A 14,219-nucleotide genomic window follows, 5' to 3' on the forward strand; every position below is an offset into this window, starting at 1 on the left:
GGCCTTATAGTCCCCGCAGATCCTTACTGACCCATCTGGTTTGACTGGGGTGACTATAGGGGTCTCCCACCGGGCGTGGTCGATTGGCTGCAAAACCCCCTGTTTGACGAGCTTGTCAATCTGCTCGTCTATTTTCTTCCGGAGTGCAAAAGGCACCCGTCTGGGTTTTAGGCGTATGGGGGCGACATTTGGGTCTAGGCTAAAAGAGATAGGGGGCCCTTGTACTTGCCTAGGGTGCCGTCGAATACTTCTTGAAGTCCTCGCCAGCTGCTGCTCCCAGTCGGCCTCTGTGGTGTGGTTTATTCCCGTGACCTCGATCCCGAGTGGCGCGAACCATTGGAGTCCTAAGAGGCTGGGTCGGTTCGGTCCACGATAGTCAGGGGAAGTTTCGCGGTGCGGTTTTTGAAAGTCACCTCGAACTGTCCGGTCCCAATGACGGGGATGCGGTTCCCCTGATAGTCCTTGATGATCAGCTTCTGGTTCTCCAGTCCTCTTTTCTGGATGTTTGGTATCAGGCGCTTGAGTTCTTTCCAGGCGACCATGGAGAGGTAGGATCCGGAGTCTACCTCCATCCGGCATGGCTCGCCCTCGATGCTCACCTCCACGTAGACCTTCCGGGCATCCGTGGTTTCGGCATGGCCGATGGTGACCGTCTGGTGGGTTTCTTCTCTCTGTCGGCCTTCCCGCTCCGTCGTCCTCGGTTGTCTCGGTTCCAGCGATAGTCGGCTTGGCGATCTCTGGTTCTCGGGGGTGTCGCCTCGCCCCGGTTGCTTGGTTCTCGCCGGCGGGGCTGTGTGTCTTTTGAGTCGGCAGACTCGGGCGATGTGACCCTTCTTGTTGCAATGCCGGCAGATCGCGCCGATAAACGGCACTCGGATCGAAGGTGATTTCCCGCACCCGGCGCACTGGTTCCCCGACTTACGACCCGTTGATCTCGCCGGTCCCGCCCTGTTTGTAGTCGGTGGACGTCTTCCTCCTCGTCCGTGGTATCGGAGGCGGAGTCCAGGTCCCCGTGGTGTGTGGTGGTTTCTCGTCGGCTTGTCTCGGGGGTTTCAGTGTGGTCCCGTTGTCTGCCCTCCGAAGTCTGGCTGCTGACTTCCGGGTGGCTTCGGCTGCGGAAGCTTCGGCCAGGGCGTCCCGAGGTCGATGTTGCCTTTCGCCATCAGTCGACTTTTTAGTGCCTGATCCCTGAGGCCTAGGACCACGCGGTCTCGGAGGACATCGTCCAGGTCCCTGAACTCGCACATCCCCCTAGGTCTCGCAGGGCGGCTATAAAGTCGCTAATGCTCTCGCCCTGCCGCTGGTTTCGCCGATAGAACTCATCCCGCCGGATGAGGATGGGCACAGCGGGGCGTAGTGGTTCCGAAGGAGTGGCTCGAGATCGGCCCAGTCCATCGCCTTTCACGTCCTCGGGCTTCGCGAGGGCTTTGGCCATCTTAAACACTGCGGGCCCGCGGTGTGTGAGGAAGACGGCCCTTTTCTTCTGCCCGTTCGCATCCTTCAAATTGCTACTTTGAGGAACATCAGGAATCTATCCGTGTACGATTCCCAGTCCTCGGTAGCGGGGTTGAAGGGTGCTGGTGGGGTCATGCTGGCCATCTCGTCAGTCTTTGTCTTCCTCGGGACACGTGCTCGGTGGTTATTCTCTGGATCCCACCTTCGTCGCCAGTGTCGTGTCCGTCGAGAAAGGAAGCTCGGAGTCAGTGACTTGGTTTCAGCTCTTTATTGGCTCCTGATACAGCTTAGCTTGAAGGGGAAAACTGCGGCTTTTTATTCCCGAGCCGCGGCGGCAGCCAATGACACCGCTGAATCTCCCGCGATTAGTTTCCACCAATCGCGGGGGATTCGCAACGGGCCAATCAGTGCGGCTCGCTCGACCAATCCGGTCGCCGTGTGCTTTAACCAATCGCGACGCGGGGGCTACGAGTATGTAAATCGACTTTGTACAGAACAGAGGGATATCTCCAGTCTACAATATAGTTCTTTTAACAGTTTTGAGAAAGCTCCACAACCAATTGCATCATTCAGGTGACCCTGATGACACAGATAAACCTCCAGGTAGCCTCAATGATCTCTAAAAGAATGCAAATGACCAGCTGCCTGCAAGGAGCATAAATCCTTCCATTCCCCACCATCCAGTCACAGCTGAAGAAGTGAAATGTCTTCAAAGACAAACTAGAAAGTCCAGTTGCCTCTTGAAAAAAGTACCTTTGGCAGGAGACTATTCCATTTCAGATGAGTGGTTGTTCAATTGCTTCTTAAACATCTCCATTGATGAAGCACCTACAGCTGCTGAAGGGAAGGTGTTTCACTAGCAATTGGTTTAAATGTCAGGATTTTTTTTCTTATTTTTAGGGTGGTTCTCTTCTTCATTAGCATGTCACCTCTAGTGAGGCATCACAACAGGAATGAAGAGGGTCTGATGTCTAAATTCTTGCCTGTTCCTCTTCTCACCTGCAACCAAGCAAGATAGATGCTAGGAACAACAACCATTATGATATCCTCTGCCCCTGAACAGCCAGTGCAAGACACAACAGTTAAGGTAAATTCACTCCTTCTTGCCTTGATTCTCACATCCCTTGGCTTTCACAAATGTACTCTCTCCATAATATACAGGTTTAATTTAGAGAGCCGGTGTGGCGTATTGGTTAAGGTGCTAAACTAGAACCAGAAAGGCTCAGGTTCCAGTTCTCCCTTAGGTTTAGAGGCCAGCCAGGCAATCTTATAAATAAAACGGTGCTTTAGAATGCATGGTCCTTCATGGAGTCAGGAGATGGTTGTGGTTGAAGTTAGGAGGTGGTTGTAAGATGGTATAAAATTAAAGTTATAATTCAGAATACAAGCCATTTTCCTGAATGTAGGACTCATTGGATATGCATTTGCTCTATTTGCTAAGCAATAGCTGGAGCATATGTAGAATTTTCAAATAATCCCACCCCCATAAGTTCTATCCTTCTGAAAAATGTTCTTTTTTTTTTCCTTTGTAATTTTCAGGATTATCTTAGGGCATTGTGGAACAGGTGATGGTCAGGTCAACAGTTTAGACCTGTGAACTGAATTACTTGCAACTGTTAATTAACAATTACATTTAAATTATACAGCTACCCAAATTTATTCTGTAAATGTAATAAATTAACAATTATTAATTGTAACAAAAGGAGGACCTTTGCAGAAATCACAGAGCCAACTTTGATGAGTCAAGCAGTCTCCCTGTGACAGTTTTGGCTGCATTTTGATCATTAAGCTATTCAGAGTTTAGCCCATCCATCTTGTTTATCTGCCCTGAGGGAAAGTCTTCCCTCCATTCGCTCAGCAAGTTTGAAATTCAGACATATTTTTGGTCTTGTCAGGATATGATCAAGTAGGCACATTTTGATGTAGGGTGTTGACAGATACAGCCATGCTGGCAAGTTTTGTAACGCAGTTATTAAGAAAACAGATCTTTATTCCTCTCTGCTATTCTTCTATTTGGAATATACCAATAGTTTGTATATATCACTCTCCTAAATAATGAATGACCAGTGAGGTAATGTTTGTTAAAGTTAAGACTGCTAATCACTCTCAGATGCAATCCCAAAGCTGCTTCTGCAATATCTTATTCACAGTGCAGAGAAGGGAAAATTCAGATACACATATATTTTGAAAAGAAATACTGCTCTGAATTTATGTTATCCTTCTGGAATTTCTTTTTAGTATACAATCCAGCATACCTCGTTACATCTGAACATAATAAAGATACTTTCAAGATGCCTTCAAAGAAAATGGTAGAATTTATCTAGGAAAAAAATACATATTGTTTCTGATGTTTGCATGGTATAAAATAACAATAGTGTTATTTCATAGGTGACCCCATGTCCAAATTGCTGTACTTGGCTTCCAATGAGAATTTAAATTTGGTAAAATGTGAGAATATGTATAATGCTCATAGCTACAAATGGGTGTTAGCAGCCATTTCTAATCTTGCAATTTGATTTCAGTAGTCAAGATACACCAAGCACAGACATATACAAACACACACTCATCTCTTTCTTTCTCGCTCTCTCACACGTATATGTTTGTACACACATATACAACTCCTGTCCAAGCTTCATAGCAGTTTACATAAAAGCTGTAAGCACTAAAATCGAAGAGTCTGATTAAGGCAAGAGTTTTACAGCCCACTTTCTTGCTATCCTTTTTCACAAAATCGTACAAAATTTTTCCTTTAAATCTGTGGCTTTATTTTTTGAGCTCTTGAAAAAAAATGTTTATGTACATGTCTGGGCTCCATCACAATATCCCAGATGATACACACACACTGTGTCCCTGCTCAGCTCATCCTAATGAATTCTAAAATTGTATAAAATATTCTAAACATGGAAAAAGCAGCAGGATTTCATTTATATTAGACAACAGCGACATTCAGCCCAAAGGATTTTGTTTTGTGGAGCCTGCTTTTCTCTCTCCCATCTTCCTATCATTTCTGACTTGGTTGTAGCTTTCACCGAGTGTTACTTCAGGGCGGATTGTGATCCAGATCACTTTCTGCCAAAGTGCATTCACACTTGTAAAAAAAATGATTTATTTATACAGAGGTTTCCCTTTGAGTTTGTCACTTTTACATTCAGAGCTTTCAAATCCTAATTTTGGGTGGGAAATTGCAATTATCCTTTCAAGACTTAGGAGAAGAGGTGCTTCTTTAACTCTGCCATAGAATTGCCTTAAGCAGAAGCAGCATTATTTTCAGAAAGGGGAAGAATGACTTTGCTACAGCACCTTTCTGTACTGGCAGCAGGGCCTGCCTTTTGTATGTCATTTGTGGCACTTCTCTATCAGCACTGCTGCTATGATTAATATTCACGAGGAGGAGGAAGCAATTGAACAAGAAGATTCTCCCTAGCAATTTTCCTCCTTTCGGTGTCAACAACGGCTCTTTGTGCATACATGAAACACATCTTTTAGAGATTTGTCCAAGAAAGAGGAGATAGTTCTGGGAATGCATTGTAATCGTATGCATGCAGTTTCACAAGGTAAAAGATATCTGGCCATGTTCCTCTTTTTCTGTTTCTTCCCCCCACCCCCTGCCTTTGGTTTTCCAGTGTTGAGATCTTGGCCTGGAACGGTAACATTCATGCTTTCCAGAGGCTCAATTGGAAACGACAGACCGAGAGTCAGAAATATAGTTGCTCTGAATGGAGAGAGGAAGAGAATTAAAACAATGTCATTGAGATATTCCTTGAAGGAGCACAAAGGACCGGATAGTATAAGATGTCAAGAGTGATTATTCAGGAACATTTTTATTGCTTTAAAGAGCAGCCATTTTAACAGCACATTTGGCCTAGAACAGTAATGGCGAACCTTTTCCAGCTCGGCATGTAAATTTTTTTTTAAAAAATGCCTCATTTTACTCTGCTGGTGTGTGACACTCCCCCAAACAAAACAGTAATCATTCTCTATCACTCCTCCCCCCCTGCCCACCATTTAATCCACCCTGAACAGCGGCAGTGCCGAGGCTGGGCCTGAACCGGACACCTAGAACTCAACTTCACTCCTAGCATTTCTGCTGCCCCTCAAAAGGGCTGCCTTGTGTCATTCCCCATATGGCATGATTACGTCCAGTAGTCCAGTGTTTCTCAGGATCTGCCAGATGCCACTTGCTTTCAGGCGTTGTACTCTTTCTGTTGACTGACCCCTATAGCCTACCCCTGAGGCTGCTGTGGGTCATGCAAGGCCATTGTTCTTTTGGAGAGTGCTCTTTCTGCAACCTCTGAAAACCGTGTGAAATCACACTCCTTTCTGACAAGAGTTTTGAAGGGTTCAGAGGCCATGCAAGGACACAACCTGTTCTTCCACAGCTTTGTTGGCCTGCAAAAATTATGTGAGAATGAGGTGTGCTTTCGAGAATAATGGTTGGGTGTTGGTGAACATGTGCACGTCAGCCAAAATATCGTGACAGGTCACCTTTTTACATAGGTTTGCCATCATTGGCCTAGAACCGTGAAGGTGAACCTGTGGCATGCATGCTAGAAGTGGCACGCAGAGCCATTTCTGCTGGCACACAAGCCATCGCCCCAGATCAGGTCCACTGCGCATGCGCCTCCCAACAGCCAGCTGATTGTCAGGTATCTGCCGCACATGCGTGGAGGGCGGGACACGTGTGAGATGCATGTGCATGCACAGAGGCATGCAGCATGTGCAGGGGCGGGGGATTGTGCATGAATTGCATTATGGGTGCAGGCATGCGGACGTGCGCATACACTTTCAGCATGCGAGGATGAAAAGGTTAGCCATCACTGGCCTAGAAGCTTCGTGGGGGAGGTCAAGGTGTAGAGATGGAGAAGATCTAGATTATAAAAATCTACTCTACTTTGTGTAGTTAAGTTTCAGGTAGCAATGGTTTTACATGGCAGTAGGTTCTAGAGAAGTCAGAGTAATAACTTCAGAAGAAGCATGGATTGAAGTGCGGGGAAGGAAAGAGGGAAGGATCAACACATTGTACCATAAATGAATTTTCTACCTTCCATAGTGGATTTCAATTGATTTGTAGTCCCTGCTTGTACATTTGTGATTCATATGACTATGACAAGGACATGTCAAATGCTGGCTCTTAAGTTTCTAGCATCCCGTGGGTGCTAAAGTCTCCTTCCTGCTTCAAATCGCCTTACTGCAAAAAGCATCGTGGTTTTAAGATGCTGAGCTTGTCAGCTGGAAAGCTGACAGCCTGGGTTGAAGACCCGAGTGTTGTGTGACAGGGTGACCTCCCATTACTTGCCCCATCTCCTGCCCACCTAGCCGTTCGAAAGCTTGCAAAATGCCAATAGATAAATTGGCACCACTTCAGTGGGAATGTCTATGGAGATTCTCAGTCATCCAGGTCATGGTTGAACCAAAGGTGCTTTTTCAAGAGGCAACTGGACAGAAAAGTCCAGCTGCCTGTTGAAAAAGCACCTTTGGGACACTTCAGTGAGAAGGCAACAGCTTTCCATGCATCTTGGCATACAGTCATTCTGGCCACATCCCCATGGAAGCATCTTTGGACAATACTGGTTCCCTTGGCTAAGAAATGGAGATGAGCACCTCTCCATAGAGTCAGACATGACTGGAGTGGGCAATATACCACTGTGGTCAAGAAAAGTGATTGGGATTATTTTATTTGTATCTGATCATTCTCGGGAAGATCGATTCTGTTCAAGACCATCTTTTTTTTTCCGTTTGGGTTTCTCTGAAATGCAAGATTTGCTTTTTTGGATCAACTAAATGTTGATCCATTGGTTGTAATAGGGATTGACCAACTGATGTGTCACTTGAGCCTGATGTCATGGGCTGAGAAAGACTGACTCACCCAAAATCACCCAGCTGGCTTTCATTCCTAAGGTGTGGGACTAGATCCCAGAATCACCTGGCTTCTTGCTTGGTGCAGTAGTCACACCAGGCCAAACAGACTTAAAGTCCAATCATACACAGCTGAAATATAAGGGTTATATGATCATCTTAATGTCTCATCATACCAAGTTCTGGGATTTACAGGTCAATTGCAGTTTGTACTCTAACCTATCTACAGTACCTGAATTTGCATGAGTACAAAAAGCACAATGAAGAAAATGAGTACGAACTACAAGACTATCTTTTGAAAAAAAAAAGAAAAGTTTGCATTGAAAGTGCTGAGGAAGAGAGTTATGAATGATGACTATTTGTCTAGAGTTGTGCTTTTTTAAAACAAAAGCACAACAAAGCTAAATGGGGAAATGGCCACTGTTTCACACCGTTGCAATATTATCTTCCTTATTGATTAGTGTGCCTTATTCTGGCAAGAAGGAGGTCAGATGCAGGTCAAAGATACATTAGAGATGCTTCAAATCGGTACTGACCTATCATAAGCACTTGGGGCATACCTGCCCTTAGTCATAATGATCAGGTGTAAGTAAGATGATTTGGAAAGTTGCTGAGCATGCAACTCCTGGTGAACTTTCAACATTCACAGCACTTTTGAAAACCAGCCCATTTATTTAGACAGACAAGTTTTGATTTAGGAACCTATTGTAATGTGCTTAAAAAGGAAAAGGAAAAATTGAATGTACTGTTTATGCTGAGTTTAGAACTACAAAATTGCTGCATAAGAATTGCCTTGGTGGCAATTCAATTCCTACCAGTCACCAGAGAAGCTGAGATGTCATAAGCAGAGCATGATATTTAGCATGTTTAGCATCGACAGGACCATAATTTGTCCCAGAATCAGAGTCATAAATCATGATGGTTGTTAAGCAAACTCTGCAGTCATTAAGTGAATAACATGTTCATTAAACTAGCTGGTTTCGGACTTCCGGTTTGCAGGTTTCGGCAGCGGCAGGGATTCGTGATACTGCGCGATCCCTGCTGCATTTGCCGTCAAGGTTCCCCCGATCCGTTTGGATCTGGGGGATATAGCTGCCCCATAGAGGCAGCTGAAGATAGGGGGGATCCAGACAGGGGTTTGGGGGTGTCGCAGACCCCCTCCCCAGCTGGCAAAACCCCCTTTTCCGAAGACGGACGAGCGGCGGTCAGTAATGGCCGCCACGAAGAAATCTACAGCCGGACAAGCAGGTGCAGGAGGGAGAAAGCTGGAAGAGTAATGAAAGTTGCTTTCAACTGGGACAAGGCAAGAGAAAGTGCCCTGAATCTCGAAGGCTGCTAAGGATACATTGTTCCTAGTAAGAGTTACGAGCTGTGAACATTCTAAAAGGCAAAGTTTTTTTTCCCTTTTGTTTCACTCTCCTTCCTAACGTGACAGCAGATGGAAAAAATCTTCTTGGCTGTGAGTGGGAAGGGAGAGGGGAAAAAAAATTGGAGCATTTGAAAATAAGGAGAAGATTGCCTAGATTTTTAAAGAGTTACTAAACACCAATAAGACTTCTAAAAGAGATATTTTAAAGGGAATTTTGTGACTAAACTTTAACCCCAGAAAGAGAAAGTGAAGAAGGAGAGAGTATTTAAAAGAAACAACCTGTTTGGATTGTTTGGTGATTTTGGAACTTCTGAGAATTATTTCTGATTAAAAGCACTCGGGTGGTTGTTTGGGAAAACTTTTTCTCTGCACAATGGCATCACTTGTGGATGGACTGAAACTTGTATACCAAAAATATGAAAAAGAAAAGCAAGAAGGGAAAGATGTCCTTGGCACTCTTTTTCAATTTTTAGAAATGGCGGTTTGTACTTATGTAAAGCTGAATGAGCAACAGGATGATGGGGACAAAGAAGAAGCCATCTTTGATGAACAAATAACTTTGGTCGGAAAAGGGAAAAAGAAAGAGAAAAAGGAAAAGAAGGCTTTAAGATCTGGAAAAGCAACTCAAGAAGAGAAGAATAAGGTGAAAAGGGGACATTATGTTAGGAAACAACAGAAAGGGGGAAAGCAGAATAAAAGGGAGGTGGAGAGACAAGGGGCTAAAGAGGACAAGGAGAAGAAGAAGCAAGGGAGAAAGGAAGGGATGAGAAGCCTTAATGGTGGGGAGCAAGTTGTAAAGAAGAAAAAGTTTTTTAGAGATAATGGATAATTTATTGAAAAAGGGGATTCTGGAAAGGTACATAAGATTGCATTTCTATATTTGTACTTAGAAATAACCATAGAAAATTAGAAATAATATGTAATTTAAAATGCGATAAAATATTTAGTATAATCTAGTGAAAATTTTGTTAAGAGAAGGGGAGCACTGTAATGGAACAATGATTTAAGATATGTGATGTGGGGGGGAAATAATTTTGGAAAGCATAAGTGTTCCTACAAAGGCATGATATTTAACTGAAATGGGTAAAATGTTTAAGATATAAATGATTGATAATATTAATGATTAGACTATGTTATTCTAGTAAAACTTTTTGTGAAATGAGAGATTTGAAGTAGGAGAAAGGGGAACATTGTAATGAAATAATGATTTATAATATGTGACGTGGGGGGGAATAACTATGGAAAATAGGTGCTCCCATAAAAGTATGTGATTTAACTGAAAAATAATGTGTTAAATGTTTAAGACATAAATGAATATCAATATTAATGAATAGATTTGTATTGGTTTTGATAATACTGTATAATTTTAGAACGTACCAGACAGAATCCCAATGTAAGTTATGTGTTTTATATTAAGTATTATAAATATAGGGGAAAGAGATAAAGGCATCATACTCCATTTAGTGTACAGGAGAAGTTTTTTTTCAAAGAAGAAAGATAAATAGATAGCTGGAAATAGAACAGACAAAGAATAATAAATATTATGATTTGAATTGAGAGGAGATAAATAAAACAAAATTGAGAAAATTTAAAAGAGAAGAGAAGTTATATAGAAAATTGAAAATGCTAACAAGATATGGAATGGTATATAAAATGAATATGAATTTGAATTTGTGTCTGTATCAAGAGTTTTAACCCGGGACTAAGCAACTTTCAGAAAAGAGATTTGTTATGCTTTTATGTTTTGTGTTTCTGTGTATCTATGTTTTGTATGTCTTTAAAAATCAATAAAATTTGTAAAAAAAACAAAAAAACATGTTCATTAAACTAGCTGGTTTCCAAGCATCCAAAATACAATCACATGTCCCTAGGGATGTGTGTTTGCAACTATCAACAAGGCTCATAAGTAGCTCAGGGAAGGCCCGTCTTAGCTTTGAATAGTTGCTAAGCGGCCAGTCATTAAACGAGGACTAACTATGTCTTCTTTTTTTAACTTGATCATGCATCGGGCTGCTATATTCCAAATCAATGAAATTTCAAGGATATATTCATTTCAATTATTGTAATATAGCCTTACGTTAGAAAGGCTAAATACTGTAAGGAAAACTTATTAAAATTGCAGCAGATATATTATTCTTCATCCCAAGCTGACTTCATTTTTTTGAGAGGAGTGTGGTGACAGGTAAAGTGTATATTAATTACTGAACTAATCAAAACAGGATAGAATCCCCTGAATTTTATTTTTAGCTGATTTTGTAGGATATTTATATTCATATAGGTTATATAATGTGTTTTTTTTAAGAGTAATGTGACCAGTGATCCTAATTCATTAGTTAATAGTTAATTAGGTCCAGATATTTTGAGGTAGAAGTAAAGGAGGCGATTTGAAAGTTTTTACTCAGCTTTAATCAGATAAACCAGGCAGATGTAAAGCAATAGAGATCTATCATGAATCAATAAAGAAGAACACTTCCATCTCTTCTCAGATGCAAACTATCAAGGAAGATATGCTGAAAATTCTGATTTTAAAACTCAAAGGTCACATTTTCTGGAAATGTTATGCAGGATTCTTTGTTGTATCATTTAAGGATATAACTTATAGGAAATCAATATTTTTCTGTTTAAGTTACAAAACTTCAATAGTTTTGGGCTTAATGAGATCATACTTAGTGCTTGAACTACTTAAAGTAAGTATATGTATAATAGCTGTGATGGATCCTGAGGCGTATTATAGCTTTTGTTACATTTGGATAGTACACTCATGAAAATTCAGCAGTTACAAAAAGGACTAAGCTCCTTCTTCTAAAGCAGACCACTCAAACTATGGGAATTTTGATCTATCAAAATCTCTGTCCTGGAAGGGAACCCCATATTTTCATAATAATACATCTATACCTTTGACAATTGTAAGTCTGGTATATCTATAGGAGGAGAGACTCCATTCATCCATTCATGAACATTTCAGTGTCACTTCAGTACAAAGATGCATCAATGAAGACTCAATCATCCAGGCCAAAAGTATTTAAAAAGTTTAAATCATAGCAATTGGACCAATGTTTGTTAATCTGAGATGTTTTGTTAATAATCCAGGTAACTTTATCAGCCAAAACAAAAAAATTAGGTAGAGAGAGTCATTGGAATATACTGTACTAACTCTTGCCACACTAACTTGCAGGGGTTTTCTCCCCAAAATATATTTCAATATGTCAAGAGGTTCTGCAATTTCCATTTTCCTAAGTGTATTTCACAACTTGATCTGGTTGAACCCAATCAAAGGCCTTTCTATAATCAATAAAGCACATACTGACTTCATTTCAATATATTTTGGCTTTCACAACTATCCACATATTTCAGCAAAAATCTCTTTTGTTCCTTGGCCTTTTTTTTTTTTCTAAAGCCATCTTGAACCTGTGGCATCTCCCTTTCCTTTCAGGATTCTAATCTGAGCTGGATGATCCTAAATATTATTTTCCTAGTGTGTGAAACAAAGAATATTTTATGATCATTTGCATATCTTATTACATTTCCTTTCTTTGATATTGGAATGTAGATTTCATACAGTTTGTGGGCCACTGTGTTGTTTTCCAGCTTTGCTGATATTGTTGGAGCTTTTGCTGATTCTTCTGTTGCTTGCCATATTTACAGATGTTGTTGTAATACTGCTTCATATTTCTTCTAAAAGCTCTCTGAAATTCTTTGTTAATTTCCCTCCCCTTGAGATCTTTTCTTCTGGCAATTTATTTTCCTTGCTTTCTTTAGTTTCTTGATCTTCAGTAGTTTATTTTTTCACCTTCCTTTCTAACAATCTTTTAATATCATTCAACTATTCCTCTGGTTTCCTCTGGTATCAGTGAGGTCCAAAATGGCAATGACTGCAAAAAGATTCCTGGTTTTCCTGAAAATGATGGGGTTGTGCTCAGGATTGCATTATGGAAAATGGTTGGTTTTCTTCTGTTTTGGCATAAGAGTTTCTGAATAGTTTCTGTTCCACAATCAACCCCTGGCAAGATGGCTGCTTTACAATTAAGTTCTTCCATCTCCTTGTACCAATGACACAGTCAATTTAATTTCTATGTATACTATCTTGTGATGATAATTCTACAAATGACATTTTGATTGCTTGAAGACAGTGTTATGAAGAATCCAATGAAGAATCAATGAAGAAAACCAATGAAGAATCATTGGATAGGCAGGAACTGATAAATCCTTTTTTTGTTTCATACAGACTCAACCATGTTGTCCTCCTAAATATTTCTAACTTTGGCATTCCAGTACAAGCACTGCATCTTGCTTGCATATTCCATCACTTTCAGGCTGAATTCGATCATAAAACTCACCAACCTCTTCTTTTTCTTCATTAATAGTTGGCGCAAAACTTTAGGAAATCATCATATTAAAAGAGTTTCCCACACTGTATAATTGTTATGATGCAGTAGTTGACTCCATTGTACCCAAGTACAATCTTTGCAAGATCCCTCCTGACTTTATAAGCAATGCTATTCTTTTTTTTTTATTGTATGTCCTAAAAAGTATCATCTTCTGACTGCAATTCTAACCCATCTCATCCCAAATCAATTCAAGCATGATTTGTTTTTCCTACGCTGTATGAAGTGATGTCTTTGTTGTTACCTTTAAAGTGATAATCCACTATATTGCTGCTGCCCAGTATAAATGCCTGCTTGTTTTAAGTGGGCAGTTGGGATGTTTTGGAGATACTTCTAGGATTATATACATTCCCAATGTTCTTTGCTCATCCTTCCCAGGAAAATCATGTTTAGTACTGTAAGGAGTCCCAGACCGTCCTGAGTGAAGGAGTTTGAACTGAGGTAACGGAGTGTGAGGCGACTGGCAGTTGGAACAGAGTTCTTTTCAGGTGGGGAGGGGGAGTAGAACTCTTTAGCATCAGAGCATGTTTATTTATTGGATTTATATTGCCACCTATTCGCCCATGTTAATTACTGTATTAAAAAATAGTAATGATCCAATGGTCATTTCGAAAAATCCTTTCTTAGTGAGCACCTAGAGGCCAAGAGGAACATACTTGCCAAATTTCAAGTTTGTAGGCTTTACAGTTCTGGAGATTTCGTGATGAGTGAGTTGTACTTGGCTTTTAAATACTGTATATAGATTCTTGTTGAACAGTGATCCCCAACCTTTTTTACGCCGCGGCCCGGTATCCCCAACCTTTTTTATGGTGCGGCCCGGTACCGGCATTAGCTGGGCGCCGCCATCTTTTTTTGATGAAAAAGTGCTTCCGGTGAGCTTTCTACCCGAAAAAGCTCACCGGAAGCACTTTTTCATCAAAAAAAGATGGCGGCGCCCAGCAAGCCAGCGGCCCGATAGGACTTGTTCCACGGACCGGTACCGGTCCGCGGACCGGTGGTTGGGGACCCCTGTTGTTGAAGACAACTTGGTTTCTTCTTTCTGAGGTAAACCTAAGAACAAAAGCTGGAGATTCTTTACTGCTAATCCTATTTTACGTTTGAGGTGGAAAGCCACTGTTCTTTGTACAGGTAGTCCTTGGCTTACAACCATTTGT

The sequence above is a fragment of the Notechis scutatus genome, chromosome 2, assembly GCF_049901735.1.
Source record: "Notechis scutatus isolate UNSWTSFEM ecotype Mainland chromosome 2, rNotScu1.2, whole genome shotgun sequence".
NCBI classification, from domain to species: domain Eukaryota; kingdom Metazoa; phylum Chordata; class Lepidosauria; order Squamata; family Elapidae; genus Notechis; species Notechis scutatus.